At 40.4% G+C, this 25482-nt stretch overlaps 1 long non-coding RNA gene across 9 annotated transcripts in view; it reads left to right on the plus strand.

Annotated features, from left to right (window-relative positions):
- Positions 1 to 25482, plus strand: part of LOC132335222 (uncharacterized) — a 170841-nt gene that overhangs the window by 64180 nt on the left and 81179 nt on the right. For 6 of the 9 annotated variants that reach the window (XR_009488622.1, XR_009488617.1, XR_009488623.1 and 3 more), the window contains one exon: positions 22519 to 22589. The exons of the other annotated variants lie outside the window; for them this stretch is intronic. This is a non-coding gene — a long non-coding RNA (uncharacterized LOC132335222). The remainder of the gene's footprint in view (positions 1 to 22518; positions 22590 to 25482) is intronic. 9 annotated transcript variants of the gene reach the window in all.

Raw genomic sequence — 25482 nt, forward strand, 5'->3', positions numbered from 1 at the left:
TATTTCAGAGGTGAGAGGCCTATAGTAAGAACACAAGGTAATAACTAACAGAAGTAAAATAAGGTTGATGTACAGAGGGAAAAACTACTGTGCAGCATAATGAGGAAGAGAATGATGAAGTTCTGCTGAACCTGATGACTAAACCCTTGTTGGGGGGTTTAGAAGGCCTGCACATCTTTTTACAGGGGGTGCAAGTCCTATAATATTTAATGGAATGCTTCTGAAGTAACATGAGAAAGTGCTATTTTTTTCTCTCCTGAAACAAGAAACAAACTTCTGCCCTGTGGTGCTTCTGCTAGGCCTGAGAAAGGTGTCAAAACAAACTTCTGCCCTGTGGTGCTTCTGCTAGGCCTGAGAAAGGTGTCAAAGTGCCAATGACAGAGATTTTATTTTGAATATCCAAGCAGGAGTGTTTATTCTCAGAGACTTTCCAGCCCATTTGGATGAAGAACAATCTCTCCAGATGGCCACACTCATTTGTTCAAGGGCTGGAGAGCAAATTCCTGTTCTTGAATGTTCCAGGCATATTGTAGATGTATTAATGAGATTAAAAGTAGTGCCTTGTTCAAGTCCTTAATTTCCCTTAAGGGGTTTCTGAGAACACAGACCAAGGCCTGCCTTTCCTGTTCAGCTCTTCTCCTTGTTGGTGGCTGCCACTGCTGTTACCCTCCCCCTCAAAACAGATGGTGTCGCTTTCCTTCTGTTGAGTCCAATTTGACCATTTTTATTTATCATGCAAACCTCTTGAGGCTTTTATTCAATCTCTAGGGAACTTTGATCCTGCAGTCTTATGCAGTTAATGTATCAAAATTCAGGTTAGGGAATAAATACATTTTGCTGTTTCATTTCATTTATCATTGAGCTTTAATTTTCCTTTTCCTGTTTTGTTCTGGTAGATCCACCTCCCAAACAGGTTCCTCTGCTCTTAAAGCTCTTTCAAAATCAGGTTATCTTTATTTTCCCGCAAAAAGAAATATTGGCATCATCATAAAAGTATGGTGTTTATGTATGAATGCCATATTTATATCAGTTAATATGAAAATGTATTGGCTTGCTAAAAATATGTGCTTAACCTTAGGCATATATATTTCTTTTTTTGCTGAGTTTTCCAAGTGGAACATGCTAGACTAGCTGCTGGCTCAGTATGAAATATATACATGTGACATTCAACATTAGAGCTGGGTGAAATACCTGTAGTAAAAGGCTTATTCATTGCTCTAGGGAATCAAAGAATCAGAAGGAAATAGAAAGATAGTGAAATTTTCTACAAAAAGAAATAATAGGCCCCATTTTTTGTGCATGTATATCTGGCTGAGGAATAAATTCAATCTCTGCTAAAGTCTAATATCCTTTATTTATAAATTTATGGGACTCCATATGGAAAATAAAAGTTACAGATCAACAGGGAGGAATTGCGGGCACAAGAATTTAATGAAAAATAAATCCTTGCAACTTTTCTTTTTTTGCATTGTTAAATAAATGTGAACAGACCAATTGTCTGAAGGAAGACATCCACTCCTAAGGTATTCTTGGCTAAATGTTGATAATTGCTTTCCAAGAGGAATCTCAAATTTGTATATTACAAAGTTGCCTCTGTTGCAGAAATTAGGATGAGATCTGGGAATAGAAGTGTTGATATAGAAATATCTAGATGGAAAACAGAACAAGTGCAAGAAGTCTGCTACTTCTGTGCACAAAGGAGGCTGAGAAGGTTCACAGACACTTGCACTTAAATTCATATTTAAAAAAAGCTTTCTGTTTTTTCTTCATGTGCTTGTCTGTCCAACTATAATTATCCATCCTCCTTTTTCTCCAATTACATGCTGTATAATGTTTAGCAGCTATTCCAAGAAGCAGCTTATTCCTGTGTGACAAGATTTAATTAAACTTCCACTGAAATAATTAGTGAGGGTATCTCAAAAGGCTTTTTAAAATCAATGCAGTACTGAGAACCAAATAGAGTTAACACTGTCATCAAAGATCAAAGTCACCAAAGAACGTGACTGAAAATTAAACCCCCAGCAACAGGGTAATGAAGAAGCATACTGAAGCAGTTGTGATTTTCTGCCTCTTGGGTCCTACCTACAAATTGATTTGACATGGAAAATTTCCCTCAGGAAGCTTAAAAATAGTAAATTTCCATTAATTACATAGCAAAGAATGTTCTTTCTATAATTTATAATCCATTAGGAAGTTGGTTTGGTTTTTTTTTTATTTTTTGTTGCCTCTTACTCCCTTTATCTGGGTTTTCTACTTTGCCAGTAGAGGTTGGCTGGAGGTTGGTTTGAGAGGTTGTGTTTTCTGTTGTAGTAGTTTTCTTGTATAGCCAGAGGCACAGAAAAGGAGCTGAACAGAGTAAAGTGCCCAAAGCATGTGAGTCCTTGGGCACACCAGAAATCCCAGGCTGCAGGCATGTTCCTGAGGCTCTCAGGAATCCTTCAAGCAGGACGATCTTATCCCTTTGTGGGGAGCTATTTGAATGATGAACCAAATCCTCCCTCTGCCAGGGGACTGTGCCAATGCAAATTAAATCAGGGATTGATTTTTGGCGGAGGTAGATGAAGGTGCCTTACTCAGCAGCACAGGGTGCTTTGCAATTTCTGCCCTCACTCCTGTCCTGTGCTGAGCTGCCCTGGGTGGGTGGCTGGGCACAGGATCTGCAGAGCTGCAGGAGTGAGTGGGGCACAGTTTGCTCTCCCTTTGCCTGGGCAGGAGAGGCTGCTCCAGTGAAGGTGACTCTGCAGAAGGAAATGTTCAAAAACATTCTCATCTAGTTTGCATTATGGGTAATTTTTTTTCCTCGGGCATTGACATTTTATAGCTCCCTCTTTTATTTTTAAGCACCATAATACACAGTGAGCTTCTGGATTTCATGGCTGTACAACACCACCTAGGCCATAGACTTGGCAAGATTTTAAACAGGCCTTTTATACCTGTGCAAGATTCTTCAGAGCTGCAGCATCAAGCGTGGAGAACATCAATTTGGCAAATGCCGAAGATGCCATAGCCTCAGGTCACCAGGCCATGGTTCAAGAGGGAGCACTTCCCTGCAGGTGGGGAAGTGATCCTGGCTGCTCTGCCAGTCCCTGTGAGGCTGCCAGAGGGTCAGGGCAAGGCTGGACCCTGAGCCAGCCTGGCTGCCCTGTGGGAGCATCCTGGTGCTGGGACTTCTTCCTCCTCTTTCCAGGGCTCGTTCAGTTTGTTGTTGTGCCAACAACTGGGACAGCAGCTGAATTTCTGTAGTATTTACAACAGAATCCCTCTGATTTACACTGCCTGATGCTAAGGAGTGCATCCCTCTGTAGAAATGTGATTAAAATATCAAGAGCTCAGAGAGAGAAGGGGTTTTGTGGGTATGTGCTATATGTCACAGGTTTGTCATCTCTTCTGAGCTGTGCTGTGCTTGGGTTGAACTGTGAAAAGCTGAATAATTTATTCAGAAAGTTATGCTAACTCAGTATGGCACTGAAACACTGAAGATTAATAAATAATTAATAAAAACATTTATTCTGCAGCCATGTGCTTGTATGAGTCACTCAAGCCTTACTGAATATACTGAGCACTGAAATGCAGTTTTCTGTGCTGGCAGGATCAGGATTCCTTCAGTGTTTCTGTTCTGCAGAAAAAGAATTCCTTTAAGGCCTCCTTAAGAATTTCAACTAAATAATTAAAATCAGAACAATAACCTATGTTTTTGATGTGTAGATAGGTATGTAGATATGCAAGTTCCTATATCTGTAGATAAATAGAATTGAGACCAATCTGTAAGCAGTAGGAGGGGGCTGGGACTAAGTACAGTGAAGTACAGTCCAAGTAGAACTAGTAGAAACTTACTGCAATCTAATAATGTTCTTCCCCAGTGACTTAGCACCTTCAGAGCAAGCAGAGAAAAATGGCTGAAAAGCATTTGGGTTTTGGTTTTGAAATGGGCGTGAAACAGCAAAAACTTCAGCCTTAAAGTTGCAGCGACTCGTTGTTAATGTGCAGTGTTAAATATTAGAGTTATTTTTCACACCCTGCTGAATGCCTTTGACAAGGACAAACATCTTTTGTAATAAAGGATAGTAAGTGGAAGGCTTGAACCTCTTAAATTATTGTGTATGTCATGATATTCCAGTGATTACACTTTGAGGTGCTCTGTCTTCAATGGATGTACAAGGGTAAAGTCAAAGCAGTGACTGATGAGATGAGTATTCAGCACAACTCCTGTGCAATGTGGGATTGGAATTGGAGACAAGAATTGCTCTTTTCTTGAAGGTAAAAACCTGATCCTGTTCAAAAGCCTTTCCTGCTGAGGATCCTCATCCACATTCATAAATTTCATTGCATTCAAGCAAGAGAGGCTGTGGTGTGTTCTCTTTGAGAGATGAGATGTACTTTTCAAATAGACATTTTAAATATACTTCTGAACTAATCCTACTTAATTTACCTTATATCTGTGGCCACCATAATAAATTATTACTTTAAATATACAGCCAGGTCTTTAGATATTTTTAATTGTGTCCAATTAGAATGATTATTTTATGGTCATCTGAAGTCTCATACTGGGGCAAAAAATAAGCCTAGTTCTTAGCAATTTTTTTTCCTAAGTTCTCCGCTGAAATGTTTAGGTATAGGGTCTTCTGACAATAGACAGGATGAGACTACAGGGAAGAGGAGACCTGGTATTTAGTGAATAATGAAAATATCTGCCTAAGTGATGATTGGAAAAGAAGAGGATTTAATGAAAACTTGTTTTCTCATTTCCTAATTTCTAAAAAATTGTGGGAGAATGTGGCAGTCACCCCATAATCACGCTTGATTGATGTACAGTTAACCACAGTGTTGTGCTCATTCATTACATATATATATAACAAAAACATTTTCCTAAATGCCCCTTGGATAATTAAATAAATGTCTTTTACAAAGCAGGCTTTGAATCATGATAATGTCCTGCAAAGCTCTCATCACTTACAGTAACCACAGTAATCATCTCAGAGAATGGAAATACACCAAATCAGCAAACCATGCTCCTCTCTGTGTATGGGTAAGGGAGGTGGCCTACAGGCCTTTTATCAGGCTGGGTGGATAACTGAATGTTTACAATGATCTTGTCCCTTTACTGCTGAGAGTTGAGGATTGCTCATGGAGCCCAGAAATCCTCAGGTTTGTGGCTGGCAACTGAGTGGAGTGCTCAGAGTCAGCCTGGTTTCCCTGGGTGGTGCTGCTCAGTAAATGAATATTCTTATTTAAGGGCATTCTTAGGGCAGTTCCAGCTCCGTGGGGAGGACTTGAAGTATGTCACCTGTGTTAAAGTGTAAGAGTGGCTTGAATTGGGTGAGCCACAGTGCTGGGCTGGAGCACCCAGGACATCCCATTTACTGCAGTTGGTTGTGTCTGCAAATTTTGGAACATTTGAACTTAAATCTCTGGATGATTTTCTTGCTCTTTATTTTTTTTTTTCTTCTTTTTCTATTTCAAGTTGTTGCTCTCAATACTGATTTTGGTATCTGTCAATTCAATTTCTTAGCTGCAAGTACCCTACATAATAGCTTACAATAGCTAAAATGTAATGATTTGTTACATTTCTATACTGGCAGTTTACCTGTCTGGGACCACAGGTCTGTTTACATTGTTTATTAAATCAGTTTCCTCATGACATAAAGCAAAGAGGCACTAAAAATGCAAGAGCTCAGTCACAGTGCTCTGGGCAAGAGATAATGGTGCACACCATTATCTCTTGCCCAGAAAGAGGGAAAGGGAAGGGAAAGGTCTTCCAGGGAATATTGAGGCAGATCAGGTCACTGCAGCCAGAATCAGCATTCCAGCTTACAGTGCTTCTGACAGGAACAGGCTCAAGATTGTCTCAAATTCACATCTGGTTTGCCAGCTGTTAAGGTGTGGGACAGTGTGGGATGCCTGGAGGCAGAGAGACACAAACCAGAACAGCCTCTGACCACAATGCAGCAGGATTTGGGAATTTTGCATGAAGTGCTCAGGTTGGACATGTCACACAGCATATGTCTAGGCAGTCTGTGGTTGATGAAAGAGCCTGTGCATGTTAGAGATGAGCAAGTTAAGTTCTATAAAATAGAGGTGGAGTTGTGAGCAGACAAAGACAAGACATGATCAGTGTATATCTTCTTTCAAGAAGTTAGCTGTAGGGAAGATATAAATCGTGGTGCATAAGTTTGAGATGACATAAGGCTGTTGTCAGTCACCTGGTGAGGCTGTTCCTAGAACAGCTGCTGCTGAAGAGAGCTCCTTCCCTTTGTGTTCCTCTGGAGCAAATCTTTGCACATGCCCTTGATGGCTGCTCTGTGGAGGTTTCTTCTGAGCCCATCTGCCACTGGCAGAGATGGCTGGGAGACTGTGGGGGAGGTGGCAGCACTGTTTTAGCAAGCAAAACTTAAAACCATTTCATTTTGATTAATAAAATGTGTGTCTCCATAACTAATGGAACAATGAGACCATCTTTGATCTCTCCAGCAGCTTTTAGGTCAAGAGAGGAAAATGTCCACAGGTGAGAGGTGAGACTTCTCAGTATTTGGTGGCCCCCAAAGCAAGCATCTGTGGGCAAAAGATATATTGCCATGGGTACTATTTAATAAATAAAATGAAACATGGGTATTTTGATTTGTTTTAAAGGGCTTTAGAGGAATTCATAATTCTGGAGAGGTCGCTATTACTGAGCTCTTAATTCATTGCTTTTTTTTCCTGTTGCAACCAGGAGAAGGAAGTTGATCCTGATGAGTCTGTTTTGTGAGAAGGTTATACTTTGCTACTACCTGGAGACAGGAACAAGGACAAGCAGCATAGGGCATCTAGAGATAGTTGGTGTCTAAAAAAATCATTGAAAGAGATGAGATACTGGGCTAACTATGGTGTAGAAAAGGAAATGCAGGGTGCCTGGGGGACTGGGTGTGATAGAAGTCAGTGTGTGTTGGCAGTGTCATGTAAAAGTGGGAGAGAATGTGCACTTCCAGATTTGGGGAAGCAGATGGGCTAGAAAGTGAGATTGTAATTGTTATCATGTTGTGGGATGTTTAGTGTGTGGTTGAAATTTTCATGAATTAGTTTATCCCTAGCAGTAAATCTTTATAAACACTTTTCTTGGTGAGCCCCATTTCCAATATGCAATGGAAGTTACAAAATAAAGCTGAGGGGAAATGCCATGCTGAGCACAGCTAATATTTGCCTGACAGCAGTGATAAACAGCCAGAAAGCTGGGTTTATGCATGAAAATTGTCCTTCTGGCTTTAGTTACTTTAAAAAAAATGTTTTTCAAAATAGCCTAAGAATTTTCCCAGTACTCAATGGAGTTTGTGTTGCAGCCTTGCACTGGAGATCCAATTCCACAGAGCAGAGCATGTTATATGAAATAATTGGAAAATGGAGCTTTGTGAAAATGTCATTTAAAGCAATGTGGAATTGGCTAGTTGCCTTCTATTTACTTCTAAGTTCTCCAATTGTTTAAGTACCACCTTTGTAACAACAGTGCCATTCATTGACAATTTGTCTTTTTATTCCTGATAATGTGTGTGGGACATGAAAACAGCCATTCTACTTGTGATCCTCAAACTTCAGCTGAATTTCAGGCAAAGAATTTGGCAGATCTCCAGATAAAATATTACAGAGCATCTCAGGCAAGCATTAGGGTTCGTTGCTTATGCAGTTTGTGCCTTGAAATCTCTATTGCTTCTGACATGTTCAAAAATAACAAGCTATTGTTCACCTAGAACAAAATTTGAAGCACAGCTGAATGGAATATTGCATTATTTTTGCATGGGGTTGTGCCTTGTGGGACAGAAAAGACTAAATGTTGTAGTGCAGGGGAGTTTACAGAGCCCCCCCTCCCTGCAGCAGGTTGCAGGGTGCTGGTGTTGCTCAGCTTGGCCAAGGCACAGCCAGGCTGTCCTGTTCCAGCTGGGGAAGGAAGGATGGGACTGGCACTTCTGTTTTCCTGGGGAGAGCTGTGCCTGCACAGGACCCAGCTGTGCTTTGCTGAGGGTAAAACTGTGAGGCTGAGAGATCTTTGCTGTGTTTCCAGAGTGAAAACCTGGCCATTGACTGCCTCGATGGAAAAATTCCCACCTCAGTCTCACCCAGGCTGTGGGCAGAGGTGTGAGCTCTGTTCACATAAATCAGTTTGTCTAAAAGCATGTGGGCTGGCCAAGCACACACCTGTCTTGTGGCTTTAATGGGATGAGTTGTGTATTTAAGTTACTCAGATGTTGGAGAGGCTGGAAATCTGGTATTTGGAATTTCAGGTTTTTTTGAGGCAGCCTTGCTTTCTCTCTTTGAATTGTTACGAATGTAATTCCTGATTTGTTATCTCCATTCCTTGCAGTTAAGGAAATTAAAACTATATTCATTTTGAATAAATAGAATGCAGCAGAACTCTCTGGGTGAAGCTTAGCAAAGCTGTGTTGGGTACAGTAATCCTGACTAAAAGCCCAGTGAGCAGCACTGTAGAAATAGTCCTAGAACTTCACTACTTGTTTTCCAAAAGCTCTAGAATATACTGATTTCCTAATCACTCTGAATGTAATTAGCTGTAGAAAATAAATGTACCTGATTTCAGATCATAAATTCATACTTAAATTATGGGATATTTCAAAGCTGCACATTTGAAGGATTAGAGAGTGGAAGAAAGCAGCATTGTTTCTTTATCTTTAAGCCACATGCAAACTGTGGCATCCAAGGACTGTCTTTTTGATAAGCTCAATATGGCTTATCTCCAGTAGAAGTATACATTGTTCTTCCCTTTAAATGTATTCTGGGATTCAGAATAGATTCAGATTACTTTCAGCTGCTCCCTTTCTCCCCTTCTCAGTCTCCAGCTCCATTTTGTTTTTAACATGCAGAGAAAATGGTTTACTTCAAAATATGTATCTTTTCATAACATAAATTCAAGGAGTGGATGGGGAAAGATGTGTATGCTTGGCTGGGCTAATGAGAAAATGACTCAGTCTGTGTGTCTAACATCTCATATCACATAAAGTGGCTGACAAAGAAAAATGGATTTTGCTTTAAATACTCGGAGCTGCCACAATAATTGATCATATTTTGTAGATTACAATGGGCTTAAAGCAGCAATAAACCATGAGCCTCACTGCCTGCTCTCTCAGAAGTTTATAAATACCAAATGCAGCTCAGTAACAAATCCTTGATTTGCATTTATGTAAAACATATTTTGGTGACCTTAAAAACCTTAATTGAAAGAGGAGAGCAGAAATGCAGAGCTATAACCTTATCACCCCTCCCAGGAGGATATTTCCAGGTCTTCAAATGTTACCCTTGTATTCACTGAAAGTGAGGGGAGAATGTGCTTGGAGCTGTGGAAACTCAAAATACTCAGCCTAGCATTTGGCACTTGGGCTAAAATTTCACACCCAGACTTGTAATCTGCTATCACAGGTTCATTAGAGACCATCACTGCCATTTTTATTGGTATTCCATTTTAATGGAATCACCATGATGAGCAGGTTTCCAATAAAGCCATGTATTTTGGCTGTTCATAGCTCTTCTTGTTCCCCCCTCTCATGAGAGGATATATTAGGTGAACTTTTTTTTCCTCTGTGTGGTCAGATTCTCTGCTCCTTGTTCAATCCTTCCATAAATGAAGATGTCTGCAAATTACTTGTTTTAAATTGGTAAAAGCAAAAATGAATATACTTTAGTGATTTAAATTATCAGTTTTATGTTTCCAGTTTATTCAAATAAGCTCAGATTTTCATGATTATCTGTATGTGAATGTGACAGGTGAGAGGGATTTACTGCATTCTTTCAAAAGTTAGATGTTATGGATCTCCTTAAGTGTGACTTGTTAAGAACATTCTTCATTGCTGTAGTTTTTCTCCTGTATTGCTTTCTCTGTAAGCTAAACTTACTGAAGCCATCTGTGAGTTCAGAACTTAGTAAATTAAGAGCAAATAGAAAAGAATGGTTGATGAGAGAGCAAATGTTTTGGCATGTACAGAACATGGATTTAGCTAATAACTCCTGTAATGCTGAGGCTTGGATTTGATGACATTTAAAATAATGATCCAGACATCTCTGAACATTTACATTTTGCCACCTCTGAGGGGGTAGAGGGGATCTGACTTTCTGCAGTGGTATTTTTATGTAAAGCAAAAAAGAGTTGGTAGAATTATGTTGAAATTTTTCAAAAAAGGCAGCAAACTCTTGGTATCAATTTTCAGTGGAGATCCTGCTTGTGATTTCAGTGTTCCACTCTTTATAAGGCTTGCACATTTTTATAGTATCTTCAAAGTGCATTCAAAAATACAGGTAACTTTTGGCATGGGTAATAATTTTTATGTACTTTTAATTTCCTGTGCAGGAAAGAAGGTGACACAATTATGACTTGAAAATGGGGAGGTCAGGGAAAAACTGGAGGAGAATTTAGGTTGGGTTGGTGGCCTTGGAGTTTGACCCAGAAGAGTGTTTTAACAACACTCAGCATCCAGCTCTGTTTTCTTCACTGATGGCTCAAAACCAACACCAGGCTGAGCATGCATAAAGAAGACCTTTATTGTTTGGTGTCACATTCCTACACTGAGTACCCCTTTTCCAGACCACCTGTCAGAAAATCTCATTCCCTTAGAGTCAGTCCCCAGTGCTGGCAGCCCATCCCTGATGTGGTGGAGAGGTTTTACAGTGACTTCTGAGCTAGGGAGAAGTTTGATAAGAGGATCCATATTTACTCCTGAGAGAATTTCTTACCAAGGTCATTGACATAGAAACCAAGACAGGAGGATAAATAAAAGAAACCTGTAATTGTCCATTTCAATAAGCTTTCTTTGTCTCTTCTGACCAATGAATGAAGTGTAAATCTAGGAGTTTCTTAAGAATGTATAAAAAGCATGCATGCTAGAATACAAATGGGGTTTGAAGCCTTCTGAAAATGGAGTGTTGTTTTGTATTGTGACTATCTCAGCTAGGGCACTGATGTCCCACTGTCCCTGAGCAGCACCATGGAGGTAAATGCAGGACTTGTGCACAAAAAGAGGGAGAAGCTTCTCACAGCAAGGTTCCCATGGGGTGTCAAGAGGCTCAGATAAGACCCAGAAGCAGCTGCACAAAGGTGTCTTACCATGCAAAAATGTCCCTTCAGTGGGACTCTGTATAGCATTGTGTTCTTTGGCCCCTCACTGTCCGTGTGGGAAGCCCAGTGACAGTTGTGGAAGTTGTCCCCTGGGACAGCTGAGCCACCTGAGGCTGTGTCAGACCTGCACTGGGCAGAGGGGCTGCAGAGCTCTGAGAAGGAAAGTTTTGGAAAACTGCATTTTTCATACATTGAACCTTTCATTGCAGCTGATTCTTGCCCATCCTACACGCCTCCCTGGCAGCAGTGATCCAAGCAGAAGGCAGGATGTGCTCCATGCTGTGCCAGAGAGGGGACAAGGGACCTCCTGTGCTGCTCAGATAGGCAAGGGCAGGGCTGTGGCACCAGCCACGTGCCTGTCAGTGTGGCCATGCTATGGGCACTCAGTAGCTTTGTGAATGGAATGTTATTGCACTCCTTGGTGCTGGGAAGCTGGTTTGTATACAGCTGTGCTTCTTTAAATACCATTAACTGAAATTAATTAGGTATCTGCTCCTTAATTCTTTTGATTTTAATCCCATATCACAAGAGCACCATATTCAATATGGTACAAGCTGCTCACAGGAGAGGCCCAGACCTAAATTAGCATCTAATATAAATTAGCCTTAACCACTTGGAAATCTGGCTCTTCTAGACTGGGTTAAAGTCATTAGTGGTGAGCTCTGAGAGTGCTGTGCTTTGCTTATGCTGCAAACATCTCCATAAAGGTTAAACCTGTGTTTCTTTGGTGCTAATCATTTGTAGCTGAATGCTACAGTCTTCTTGATGTAGTTTAGAAAGGCAGGAGTACGTGGGACTCCTGAAAACCAGGATGGGAATTGAAATTTTATCTGTCTGGGATTCAGGAAGGATGTGTGCTTTCACCAGAGTGAGCCCAGGCCCACTAATGACATCTGTTCAATTGCTGTAATTGGTGAAAGGTTAGATTAATAATAAGGTGATAATTTCCATTTAGTAATGGGTGGTTCTTCTGCTAAAACATAAGATATATAGGAGAAGTTTTGTTTGGAGAGCATTTTCTCCAAAATTGTGGTAAAGTCATGTAGTGGAACAACTTGGACTTTGTGCGCTAAAGCTTAGATGCAAATACCAATTTTAGGAACAAGAGAAATCATTCAAATCAACCTCACATCTATTTGTGATTATAGCAGACCATCATTAAAAGAAGTGGGGCCAGAAGAAATACACCTTCCATAAATAGAAGTATTCCTCTGAGTGAAATAACTGTGCTGAGGTCAAAAGTTCTACCTTTATATGTAGTGATTATTTGTATAGTTATGGCTTTATGCTTCAGCTTGCAAGAATTTCCATTGCTTATTACTTATACAGAACATTGTACTGCTGAAAAAGTTGTTAGTCTGGTGATACTTGGCTCTAAATATGACTTGAAGTAGGGTAGGTTTATAATTTAAATAGCTATTCAGCTGTGAATCCTTGAGATGTCTCAGTGCATGAGCTATTGGCATTTTTCCATTTTTCATCATGATCAATGGGCTGATTTGCAAGGCAAGAATCCTGCATCCCTTCCAGCACATGGCAATGTGTACTGTGCTTTTGGATATGGAAATGTGCCTTACAACAGATGGACAAATATTATCACTAGGCAACTGCATGAAGACAAAATAATCCTTCTACAAAATTGCCCATGGAGCTTTATGCAATCAGAGGATGCATTTTGTGTGTGTCGGTGTGCTAGGGAAACCCAATTTTCTTTTGGTTTGTTGTCCTGTAACAGTGATGTTTTGGTGGTCTATGCCACTGCTTTGTGGCTGGTGTAAGAAATACCCTAGTGATAACTATGAAAAGGTGATTTTGTTTTCCCCCCTCCTTACCTGGATGTTTTTAGTTGTGCCATATCTCCCTGAAAAACTGTTCAGGCAGATATTCTTGTTTCCACAGGTCCTGGTACACTGCCATGCACGAGGGGCTGACAGGAGGTCAGCAGTTTATAACCAGGGTGTTTTGGGTGGCTCTCCTGTGCACATGGAGACTCCTCACCTCATGGCCCTCTTGGCTCTCTTGTGCTCTTGGTCTGTGGCAGTGCTGCAATTTAGCCTGATTCTGGTTGTAGGAGATGCTCTGTTTGCTGCAGGTGAAGTGTTCAGAGAAACAAAAACCAAATGTAGCAACTAGCAGAAGGAAAATTTGGGTTTTTGTCCAGGCTGTTTGGTGCTGTTACATTTTGCATTGCAGTCACATCAGAGATCCTCCCTCTGAATTCAGGGCTTCCTGTTGCCTGGCATTGTGCAGCCACAGAAAGGTCTGATCACTGCTCTGATGGCTCTATTGGGTAGATAGATGAGAGACACAAAGGCCTGAAAAAAGGAAAAAAAATGATTTTCATCATACAGGTTAGTAATAACAGCCCAAGAAGAGTGTGATTTAATAAGGTGCCATTGGAAGCTGGACTGTGCATCCCAGACAGTTCCACAGACCTTTGGTGTCCTTTTCAGAGCCTGGAGCAAGATAAACCTCTGCCAGAGCCTGAGTGGGGTACAGAAATACAGCGTTGCTTAGGAACTGGATTCCTCCTGGTTTCCTTTATTTGTTTTTCCTTGATAGCACAAAAACTGGTGAGTGGTCTTGCAGAGGAGAATGATGTTACCATTATCTCTGAGGTTTCTATTGCCATCAGTGCTGCCATAGAAATAAGACTTTCCACTTCTGTGATGTTTATTGTCATTTCTTTTCACAGATATTACCTGGGAAAGAGGTATTAAATATTATGACTTAAATTTGGGAGCATAGATGGGTAAATTGCACAGAGGAGAGGTCCTTATTAAGGCTGCTTTCAGATGAGGTCCTTAATCCTACCTGATCACAGTCAAAGAAGTGTGGTGGTGTTGTGAACCAGGCCCAAAGAATCAAAATGGGAACAGGCTTCTCTTTTTCAAGACCTCTTAGAAGGAAAAAGGTAGTACTGCCTTTAAGTGTTCTGCAACTTGATGTTTAATTCTGCTTTTCTTTTATATATTCCTGTCTTACCAGATCTTGGCCTTATCCATCCAAGGGCTGAATGCTTGTAAAGAATTTTGATCCTTTATGTCAAACAACTATTTATACATTTGTTTATTTACTGCTGATTCTTGCAGGTTTTATGATGCTTTAGGTGTGTGCTGAGACAGCCACAACTCAACTTGCAGAAATTTCAGCATGAATTGTGATTAAGGTTTGAGTGATTTCACGCCTCAAAAATTACTCAGGTGTGGTTTGCAGGCTGATTGTAGCTCTGTCTTTATCCATGAGTTAAATGCTTTTTTTGTTGCTCCATTCCCAGCTGCTGTAGAGAACAATTGATTATTATCAGTTTTCTATCACTTGCATTCAAGTATGGATTTAAGAAGTCCTAATAAATTAGAATTGCTTTTTCTGAACATTTAGAAGTTAATATTACCTCAGGAAAATTTAGAAGTTAATATTACCATGATCACTAGACCTTGGAAGTTTTCCATCTATCTTCTTTATCATGCCTGGCTCCTTGCTTGTCACTGTGGCTCTGCTGTAGTTGTTAATCCCTTGGGAATAACTGGTACCTGTTCCCTAAGATCATTGTTCCTGCATGTTCCATCACAGCAGCCTCCTCTCCTCTCCAACCCATTCACATGCTGCTAATATCTCTATTTCAGTGGGGTCTTAGTGGGCCTTGGACTCCCTATAGCCCCAACCCCAAAATCCTGGAGGTCATCACTGAGTCCCAGGCTTCTCCAAAGGCCTGAGGTGGGACCCTCCCTGTGTTCTTCCATCAGCAGGAAAATGAGCTGGGTGAGGACAGTAAGTCACTTTGGCTTGCACTGCATACACACTGGTGACACATCCACTCTCTGACTTGGCCAATCATCCCTCAGTCACATCACAGCCCATGCTGGTACCATGTCATGTCTCTCAGATATCAAAATTCCCCAAATGTATTAGCTAGGATTGTAAGAAATTGCAGTTCTGCTTTAGAGATGAGTAAGCAGAGGCAGAGGTAAGAGAAAATTTGAACTAAAACCTGATGGTTGTGTTCCAGGTGTGCTGTAACTGCTCTGTTATACAGCCCCTCAGTCTCTAACTCAGGCTTTGCCTTTTGCACCTGTCTAACAGTTGCTAACAAAAGCTGCTGAAATACACTTTCTTTTCTTCTCAATAAGTATTAGGGAGAATCTTGATCTATAAGATCAGTGTTTTGTCTCCTACTATACAAGTTTATGATTAACCTGTTATTGGAGAAGTGTCATATTTCTCATGGCCTCCAGAATGATCAGGCACTGAAAGGATGCAGCTGGGTCACCAAAAAATAAATCAACCTGTGTTGCATAGACAGAAACTTTGCATCTCCTCTGAACTTAATTCACTCCTCTCTGCCTTTCTGGGCTGTGGGCACTGAGATTATTTGGCAGCTGTTTGCCACAGTAATAAATTTGGAAATAATTCAGTGAGCTCTACTAGGAAGCCAAGGCTTCTGACAATTGCCTGAGGCTTCTGCAATCCTCTGGTGCTACAAATCATCACGACCTTGTGATGCCACCCTGACTGCAGAGTGCCAGAAAGGAGGAGTGCCCGATGGCTGTGGTGTGGGAAGAGACATCAGCCTCTGTCAGTGCCTCCCCCTTTCTGCTGCCACCTAATTGTTTGGGGAATTGGGAGAACCATAAATAAGAGAGATTAAATTCTGCTGCCAAGACAGAAGTTTGGCTTTAAAAAAATCATGAGCTCCAGAACAGTTATGCTTGTGTGCAAGTTGGCTGCGTAACTCTGGGATAGATAATCATAATTTGCAGATAATTTGGAGCTTGTGACTGCTTGTAAATCCTGATTTAAGGTGCTGAAGTTATTCTTTTGGTGTGGCTTTTTTGGGGCTGATGAGTGTTTCTATGACACTTGTTGCAAAATAATGTTGTTTTATAATGAAACATGGAAAAATAGATTCTTTGTTAGATATATAGAAATACTCTTCTCACTTCTTTTTTTAAGTTACATTTGAACAGGCATGTTTGCTGACGTGTCTGTTCCTGAATCAACTGAGCTCTCAGGGGATAAGTACCCATTGCAATTATGAGCATTTAAATGTTTTTCTAAGTGTAAAATATTTACATATTCTGAAAGTATGAGCAATTGGTGCTTCCTTGACATGACTTTCCTTGTCTGAAATGTTTCGACTCTGTAGTTTACACATTACCCACTATTGTAGAATTTTTCCCCTAGTATTTTTGTGCAAATGCTGCAAACTATAAGAAGACTTAAAACCCAGAAAGTCAGGAGCAGGATCAATTTCTCTTGATGATAAATGTTTATACTCCAGAGCCAGTGTCCTGCATGTGCTGTTTGCTCCCACATTTAAGGCTCCTGAGTTGAAACCACCTTGTTGTGTTAGCAAGGATGCCAGCATTGCTGACTCACAGTCTAGCTCATATTAATGAACCTTTCTTCACAACTGAAATTGCAATTTTAATGAGATTTGTGTTTCTCATGCCTTCAGCACTTTCCACAATCATCTTGAGCTTGAAAAGTCTTCAAGAGAATGTTAGTATTAACATTATCAAGTAAAAATATGTTTTGTGGCACTGGGGATGATTATGGGCAGATGATAAGTATTCTTCAGTTCATTCTGTGATCTTTTAAAATGTTGATTTTAAAGAGTTATGCCTCTTGCCATGATCACATCTGCCCATTTGGTAACCCTGTTCCATTAGAGGTGGCATTCAGCTGGCCAGGGTACTTGTGAGATTCATCAACTCCCTTGATGAATCCCTTGCTCTGCCTGGCTCCCTTTTGAGATCACCTGTGCTCAGAACATGGGGGGCAGCTTCTGAAAAGAAAAGCTGGGGTGGATGAGCCACTGCTCAAACTGAAACATGCTACTTATTTTTCCTTATTTTTCTGTACAGAGAGGACACATGGAGTAAATGGTGAAAAAAGAAAAAAGGCATCTCATAAAAATGAACAAAGGTGGATTTTCAATGGTGCCTTGCAAGAATGTAGAGCCTAACCTTTACATGTTTGTTATTGAATAGGCTGTAAATTAAGCAGTGCTCTCTCTGAAAGCAAATGCAATGCTCTGTTGGGGAGTATTTTTTTTAGATGATGTAATAAACCTTCAGAGATTTGAGGCTGAGTTATTTTCTAAATTTCGAGTGGAAAGCTGAATGCTTGCTACTCTGATTGTACTTCAGGTAAAAGTCCTGTTTTCACCTCCCACTCCTGTTTCCCAGGAGTTTATTTTTTGTTTATTTTTTTGTTAGAAAAATGAAAACCAGTTTTATTTACTAACATACCTAACCAAATCAGGTGCCTGCTACTCCCCATTTAAATTTGAATAGCTTTCTGTTTGATCTCATAAGCCTCTCATTCTACAAGCATTTGTTTTATTTCATGGTGTGACTTGGTTGCACTCACTTGGTTCAGCTGCAGGGAATGCTGAGAAGGCTCCTAAGCCATGGTGGGATTTGGCCTTTGTTACATATACAGAAATTATTACCTTGTTAGGTGCTAGTCTTAGTAGCCCTTACAGGAAATCCTAGTTCTTCATGGTGTTTTATTTTCCTTGTGAGGTCTTCCTTTTCACAACTATTTGGCAGGAGCACTGCATGGCTGAGAATGGAAAGCATTCTAAGAAGTCTAAATTATTGGATGAATTACAGTAGAATTAGTTTGGCCTTTTCCTTTGAAGAAACAAAATGCTATTAAATAGAAATTAAATCACCTCCTTGTACCTCAGCAAGTACCTGAGAACACAGGTGCTTGTATCCTTTGGTGGCAAGAGTTGGATAAGCACAGAACCGATTTCCTGTCCATTCTGCATCTCAGCATGTAGCTTTGACAGTGACCACCCAATCTCCAGATTCAGAAATGATTCTCAAGGTTACTTATTTAAGGGTAAAATTATGTAGAACTTATCTGGGCTATTTAATAATATGCAATTTGTTTTTTAAGTCTGTAGAATTTTTAGTCATTTTATTTTTGCAGATTTTTCACAACAAAGAAAGCATTTCTACTTTCATAGGATGAAGGGTAAAATCTTCGCTGGGTTTACTACATAATTTCTGAGTTGTTCTGGGGAAAAAAGTAATTTATAGTGTGAATTGTTTTTAACTTAGGTGTTTCTTCATTGAAACTCTTCTTGGGATTGGTAGGGATAAAAAGCATTTGTCATCCAGAGCATGATCAGTGACATATGTGAAATAAATTTGTTTGTTTATTAGGTAAAAATTTTCAAAGCTGTACTGCTAGAAAGCCAATATTTTCCTCACTATTTGCATTTATAGAAGCAATAAAGATCATGAGATGCCGGTTAGCCAAAATTCTGTGCACATCAAAGGTATAGAATTGCAAAATTTATGCAAAAACTTTATTACTAGAATTTCAGTAAACTTGGTAGAAGGTCCTTGTGCATTGCGTGGCTCAAAATTACACCTGGCCACATATTGGGTTTGTAATATCAAAATTTAGATCAGATTGATCAAAGCCTTTGTTATTTCTTATATAAAGTCGGTTTCAACTGCAGGTTTACAAGAAAACCTTTACCCAAAGCTCTTTCAGGCATTGTTACTACATTTTTTACAGCCTTTTGCTATAGCCTCTGTGCTTGGGTGCTTGATTGCTCCTGGAGTGAATATTGACTTTCTGCTGAGACAGACATAGCAAGCTGATGTGTTTTGTTTAATGTTTAAAAGCTACTCAGGCAGCCTGAGGTTCACATCCACCTTGGGACAGGAGGGAGAGTACAAAAAAGCAAGATGGAAAGAAAAAAAAATCCAGAAAAAAAAGCATTTGTAAAAAGAGTTCTTGTTCAATAAATTCAGATCTGTCTCTGAATAATAGAAAAGCAGATTTTGAAAAGCTTCTAAATTGTTCCCTGAACTGAGGTCAAGGAAGAAAATAATGCCATTCATGGTAGAACATGGATCTATAAGAAATCCAAATAGGATGGTGGTTTTTATTGTGGTTATGTTCGACAGCCGGAGTCAATGTGGAGATTCAGACCCTCTCAGCTTAGAAACCTGACTTTTTTTGTATAAATAAGAGAGATGTGCTTCCCACAGGCCATTCCTGTGGGAATGCCTGAAGCTATGCAGCTTCTCTAAGTTACAATGTTTTGTTTGATTCTCAATCTTAGCATGTCAACACACCCCTGAAAACTTGTGACACTTTACTGTCAGTATCACATGCCAAAACCCCGTGATGTGTTTTCCCCCCCCCATATGTGGTTAGAGCCTTAGCAGTAGAAATGACAGCAGCCAGCACAGTTGTATCCCCCTTGGTCCTGACTTACAAAGTCTATCAGTCCCAGTTAACCTGTATCTGGAAGTGCAAGGTAAGTTTTGAACTGGGAGAGTCTTCTGGCATACATGAGTTACCCTGTGCACTTGCTAAGACAACTTGTGAGATGGTTTCTTTGAGCTCATCCTGCTCTGGATTCAGCTCTTCCTTGACTTCTTCCCTCTCTTCCACTGAGCACTGACCCAGGCTGTCAGTGTAACCCTTCTACCATGTCTCCTTCTCTTCTGAGAGATCCTTCCCTCTCTTCAGCCTTTCCCTCCTGTTCATCTTCCCAGTGTGTTGCTGTGAGCCACCTATTTGAAATTTTTCCATGTTCCCACTTCCACACAAGCCCATCCCACCATCAAATGCCTCAAAATATTTCTGCTGGGAAAAAATGTGGGACACTTGGCATCAAACCAGTAAGCTTTCCTAAAGCAGTGCTGTTTCTTCATGCCTTGATCTGTTTGGTCTTCTAAAAATTTTTTCATATTTTAATTGAAAGTTACTTGGAAGAAAGAAAAGTATTCATTTTTTAGCTTCATCTTATTTTATAGAATACCTGCTAAACTATGATATCTGCCATGCCTGGAATTCTCTCACTAGTTAAAAATGAAGAACTTGCAAGTGTTTGAAAGCAAAAAATGTGTAGCTCAGTCAGCTCCAACTGGCCCAGCTTTAATTTCAGGTTATTAAAATTCAGTCACAGTAACACTAAATATGGTTAATTCCATAGGAATTTAGATTAAGTGTTTTGAGCCTGAAGACCAAGTTTGATTAAATAATGGTGCCATGTGCTAATAATTTTTTGTCTTTCAGGATTCTACTCACAAAGATATTACATTAGAAAATTGAGGCAGTTGCTAGGGTTTCAAGCATATAGATTTGGAAGTATTTTAACTTTGAAAGATGTCAAAAAATAAGCCTGAAATGATTCTCTGTGTTCTAGTCTCATCAAATTAATTCAGTTTGAAAAGCTGCATCTGTAGAGTTTCACTAGCATTATTTCCAAACCCAGTTACCATCCAGCTTTCTGGTTCTTGAGTGATGGAGTTATTGAATTCCTCACTGGATGAGGTTATCTGGAGCCCTGAGGATAAAATTCTGAGAGTTTATTGCTCTGATAGTAAATAATCCACACAAATTCTATCACAAGACTATTTCTGTGTTCTTTATCTATGTGTTTATGACATCTCATATACATTTACAAATAAGAACAGGATAGGACAGGTCACATATGAAGGGATTTTAGTCACTCTGCTAAAGCTCTGTGGTCCTTCTGTATCATTTTAGCAAATTAACTAGTAAAATGTTAAATGAGCTGTTTGTTGTTTCCACAGTCTTCAAAGTGACTGAAACTTGGATAAAGTCTGTATTTTGCATAAAATTGCCTCTTCTTCATCACCTTACACTGACTCTCCAATGTGTTAATTCTTCTCATTTATGATTTTTGATATAATGGAAACAGCTTACATAGCAGAGAGAGCCTTAATTGCACATTAAACTGCCTTCTTTGCTGAGCTGAGAGAACTCACTATAAGGCAAATTTGAATTAAAGTAGTGCTGGCCATGCTCAGAATTCATTAGCTGTTTAAAAATGTTAGCACTGTTAGCTAAACTGATGTGGCTTTGAATGCTGATAAGGCTGGAAGCATAAATGCTGTACGTGTAGCATTGCTGGGCTGTAGAAAGAGTGGCTTAACCTGAACTCTCTTTTAAATATGCCTGATTTCAGTGGATTAATGCCTGTGAAGAGAAATGAAGATTTCCCATCAGTGTAGAAAAAGTGTTCTTTGCTCATGATAGACTGGTTATGCACTGCTCTGCAGCTGCCTCTGGTATGCCCATAAAACTGACACCAGCCTGCTCCCAGTTCCCAGAACTGGGAACTTGCTGGGAGCAATATCCTGCTGCCCCTTAGAAAATCACAGCAGCATTTAACGCTTTCAAGAGCCAAACTTCTCTACTGCTTTACTACTGGATTACATTATAGAATACTGATGTCTGTTTAGAAGCAGTAAAACAGTTTAATAACTCTAAGTTACTTTTTTTTTTTCTTAGCTAGACATATGGGCACCATCTACTACCTCACAGCACCTCCTTATTGATCTCTATTGCACTGCATGAAATAGGCCAAGCTGTCATCTCAGGCACCTGGGCTGGCTCCAGGAAGATGATGAATCAATAGGTTAAATTTAATTGATGTGGTGTATTATTCTGAATGACTAAACTTGGCCATATGCTACAGTGGAAGTGTACCTCTTATCTTTGTTTTCCTGGGTCTTAGTCTATAAAACTCTAGGCTACATCCTTTACTCAAGCTTACTGTACATTTCTGATACCACAGTGCTCTAATATCTTGCTGTATGTCACTGTCATCTGGGCTGCAAGACTAATGCAAGAATTCATCTTGGCTGTGTTGCCCATATATCCTTTGCACAAGGCAAAAAATATTTACCAGACTAGAGATAGAAGCAGCAGTGGCTGAGTAATGTGTGTGCAAAATGATCTATGAATGCAGACCTCGATTGACTGGAAATGAAATACTGTGATAAAAATCCCATTTTTGAAATGTGTGGTTGTGTCAAGGAATGCATTGCCTGCTCTAGGTTTTTATAGAAGTTGTACAGTTTAAGCATTATTTTTTATATACTAACTGGAACACTGAGAAAGTGTACTACTGGGTTTGGAAAACCTGTTATTGTAAGACTATTGCCAAATTACCCAGTCAGACTTCAATGTATGCACTTTACAGTGTTCTGTTTCTTATGCCATTCTGGATTAGAAAAGCTTTTAAGCAAGGGCAGGAAGGTGTCAAGAGATGGCAGATTTGATGAAATGAAAAAAATTTTAAAAAGTAAACCACTTGTGTTATTTCAAGCTCATGATGTTTACAATAAAAGATCTAGTTTTGAGACACTTGCTCTTTAAGCTGGCAACAAAACAGCTCATGGTAAAAAAATACTGTTTAGCTCTTAGATGTGCCTGTTGTTAAGCTCATGGATAGCTACAGTCTAAGAAGCACCACAACAGACTTGTAGACTGATACCCATACCAGCTCCCTTCACTTGGACTAAGAACAGGAAACTCTAAATGTACTTTCTCTAAAGGTAAGCTGAAGCATCCAAAGACCACAGTATGAACAAACAGAGGCACGCTATTAATTCGATTTTCACCTGTCATTTGAACAGGTGTGGAGGCACCTAAAAGCAGCAGGAGAGCAGCATGGAAATCAGGAGAAAACACAAAGAAAGAGGCAAAGGTAGGAGCTACAGCCCTTGGGGTGTGTGAAAGTTCCTGTTTTTCCTGAAAGTCAGGCTCTGCTCGGTGAAGAGCTCCTTGCTGCATGGAGCTGTGAGGATTTGCAGGAGTGGGGCAGGAGCTCGGGGCTGCCGGGCTCGGGCCAGAGCAGTGGGTGTGATGAGAGCTCTGTGGGTGTACCGAGATGTCTAGGGTAAAAACTTGGAGGAATGCCTTGGTTCCTAGCACGTTGTGCTAAGTTTTGGAAGGTTTTCAGACTCTGTGGGATGTTTGAAGGGGTAAAAACTTTGCTGAGGGGGATGTTTGGAGGCCCTTGGCCCCAGAAGGGAGAGTGGGAGGCCTCTGTGAACCTGCGGGGAAAGGTGAGTGCGCCTTACAGCTGGTTTAAAGAACTTCCACCCCTTGGATTTTTTCTGCCAGAAGTTTGGTGTTGCTTTAAGTTGGATAAATTATGGAGAAAAGCTCATATCTTTAAAAATACTTTTTTCTGAAGTGGCCTGGAGCCCTGGAGACCCAGGCTGCTGTGGTACGGCCTGCCCGGCCTGAGGAGCGGCTGGGAAATGGCAGCTCTTGCTCCCAAGAAAGGGGAGATTCATTGAGAGTGACCTTTCAGCCTTCAGATATTTCATCTATGTGCTCTCCTGAGGTGCTGTTATTTAACTACAGGCATCAGAACTTGTTCTCCTGCTGACTTTGCAGCTCTTGCCTGTTGACAGGTCAGAGCAATCAACGCAGCTCCTGCCAGGCCATGGCTTTGGAAAGGTCGTGCATGCCACGGCAAAGCCTGTCCCTTGCATTTTAAGAACAGTAGGAATCAAATCTTATCAGTAACTGTGACCAACAGAGCTACAGGAGATACAGCTTAATATTCTATTACAGATTAGAACTGCTGGGAAAATGTCTGAAGTAAAGCAAGGAAGAAACAAAATAATAAAAAGTCTTTTAGCATCTAGTCTGTCAGTGCAGACCTTCTGGATAATATGTTGTGGATTTCTGAAGGAAACATATAAGGATTTCACGGAAAAATCACTAAATTATGGTTTTTTTTCTCAAGGGAAAAAAAAATCCTTCCCCCCCCCAAAACAAAAATACCCCCAACAAGCCCCAAACAAACAATCAGACCACACAAAAGCCCAAGTGAATTTTGCAAAAAAATTATTTCTTGGAGAGTATTTTTAATGATAGGAAAGAAGATATTCTGTATTATGTGTAAGTGCTTAGTGCAACTATGGAGTTGTGCCAGAGTACAGGAATTTGAAATGCAGTGCTGTCACCTGGGATGCTGCACTGCCAGCTCTGCTGGATCTGGCAGTGCTGTGTGGTTGCAGCAGCTGCCTGTGAAACCCTTAGGAAGTGATGGCTTTCCTGCAGCAGAGCAGGCTGGCATTCAGAGGGGAGGGAGAGAGTGTAGGAAAGGTAGGGATACAGAAGGTGACACTTTGCAATCATATATGTGCTATGGCTGGCCAAATCAAAGATTCTGGTAACAATAGGGGCATGAATGTCTTGGGGAAAGGGTTGTGTTGTATGTAAGAGCTCAGAGTTGCAGCTGTTTAAGGTTTAGAGGCAAGATAGAGTGTCAGTGGTAGGAAATGAAAAGTTCTTTAGCAGCCCTGGAACCACACTGAGCAGGACATTTCTGTTCTCTGGGGAATATCCAAGCATTGCTTTACAATCAGGGAATGACTTTTCAGTGTAGCAATGGGAGTGGGCACTGCTAAAATTGCTGGGAGTGAGAACAGTACCAGAGATAGTTGAACTAAAATTCATCAACCATGGGCATTGTGTAAGCCACAGGTACCTCGTGCATCAGGTTGGTGAAAATCTGCAGAAGCAACATGAAGCACATTAGCTAGTTTAGTAGCTGTCATAAGTTGGTGTGCTCTTAAAGAGATTTCCCCAGCTGGAAAAGTTACCTGAAATGAAGTAAAGCTGAACTAAATGACTGGTGTGTACGTTCTCAGTCTGGAGAGCTGTGGTTGCATGTAGGAGAGTTTGTCACATATCCAAGGAATAGATAGGTTATTCTGATTGGCTTGGTTGGATTCATCTAAGGTACATTATTAATAACAGGACATTTTTCCTGCCTTGAAAATCATATTTTAAAGCCATTTCCTAATTCTTGAGAACATAGTTCATGACTCCTGTTTGAGCATCAGTGAAGCTAGGTACAAGGATAAGCTGCTTCTGAAACTGGTGCTTAGCACTTGTAAAATCCTTCAGATGAGCTGAAGCATTCAGCACTGGAGGAAGGTTTTAAATTCCACTTTCCTATGTTCATTTGTAAAATGAGTATTGGTTTTCATAGAGTACAATGCATATATTCAGCAGTGTTTTGAAGTCCTCTGTCATATGAACAGATATGTGTAGAATGAAGAGAGAAAATGAGGTTTTCCTGTCTGCTTTGGGATTTGTCTTTAGTTTGATTCATTTGTTTATAGGGCCCCAAGGGCAGAGAGTGTGAGATGAGGTTCTGCCACCAAGGTTATGCATGTTAAACTTGATGGAAGGCAACAGGAAAGGCTGATAGCAGTGGTGTCTATTGCCAGCCATAAAGGCCTGCTCAGTGTTCTTGCAGTCCATCTCAGTGCCTCTGGTTAAATGCACCTGGTTCCTCACAGGCATTTCTATCTTAATAAAAATGTGCTGCTTTTAAAACTGTAGAAAAATTCGAATGGCAGCTTGTTACTTCTGGTAATAAACTGCTGCTACATTCCTCCCTTAAAGCAGCTCCAGCAGAATTCTGGAGCAGCCTCAGCCAGGGCCCTGCACAGCCCTGCCAGGCTGGCTCTCCTCTCCTGCTGCTGTAGCAGTGCTGAGCCAGAAGCAGGAGCTGTAAACTTTAAAATATGGCTTTTCAGCCAGAAAGCCTTTTCTTGCAGCACTGAAAGCTT

This window comes from Haemorhous mexicanus, chromosome 17 (assembly GCF_027477595.1).
Source record: "Haemorhous mexicanus isolate bHaeMex1 chromosome 17, bHaeMex1.pri, whole genome shotgun sequence".
NCBI lineage: Eukaryota > Metazoa > Chordata > Aves > Passeriformes > Fringillidae > Haemorhous > Haemorhous mexicanus.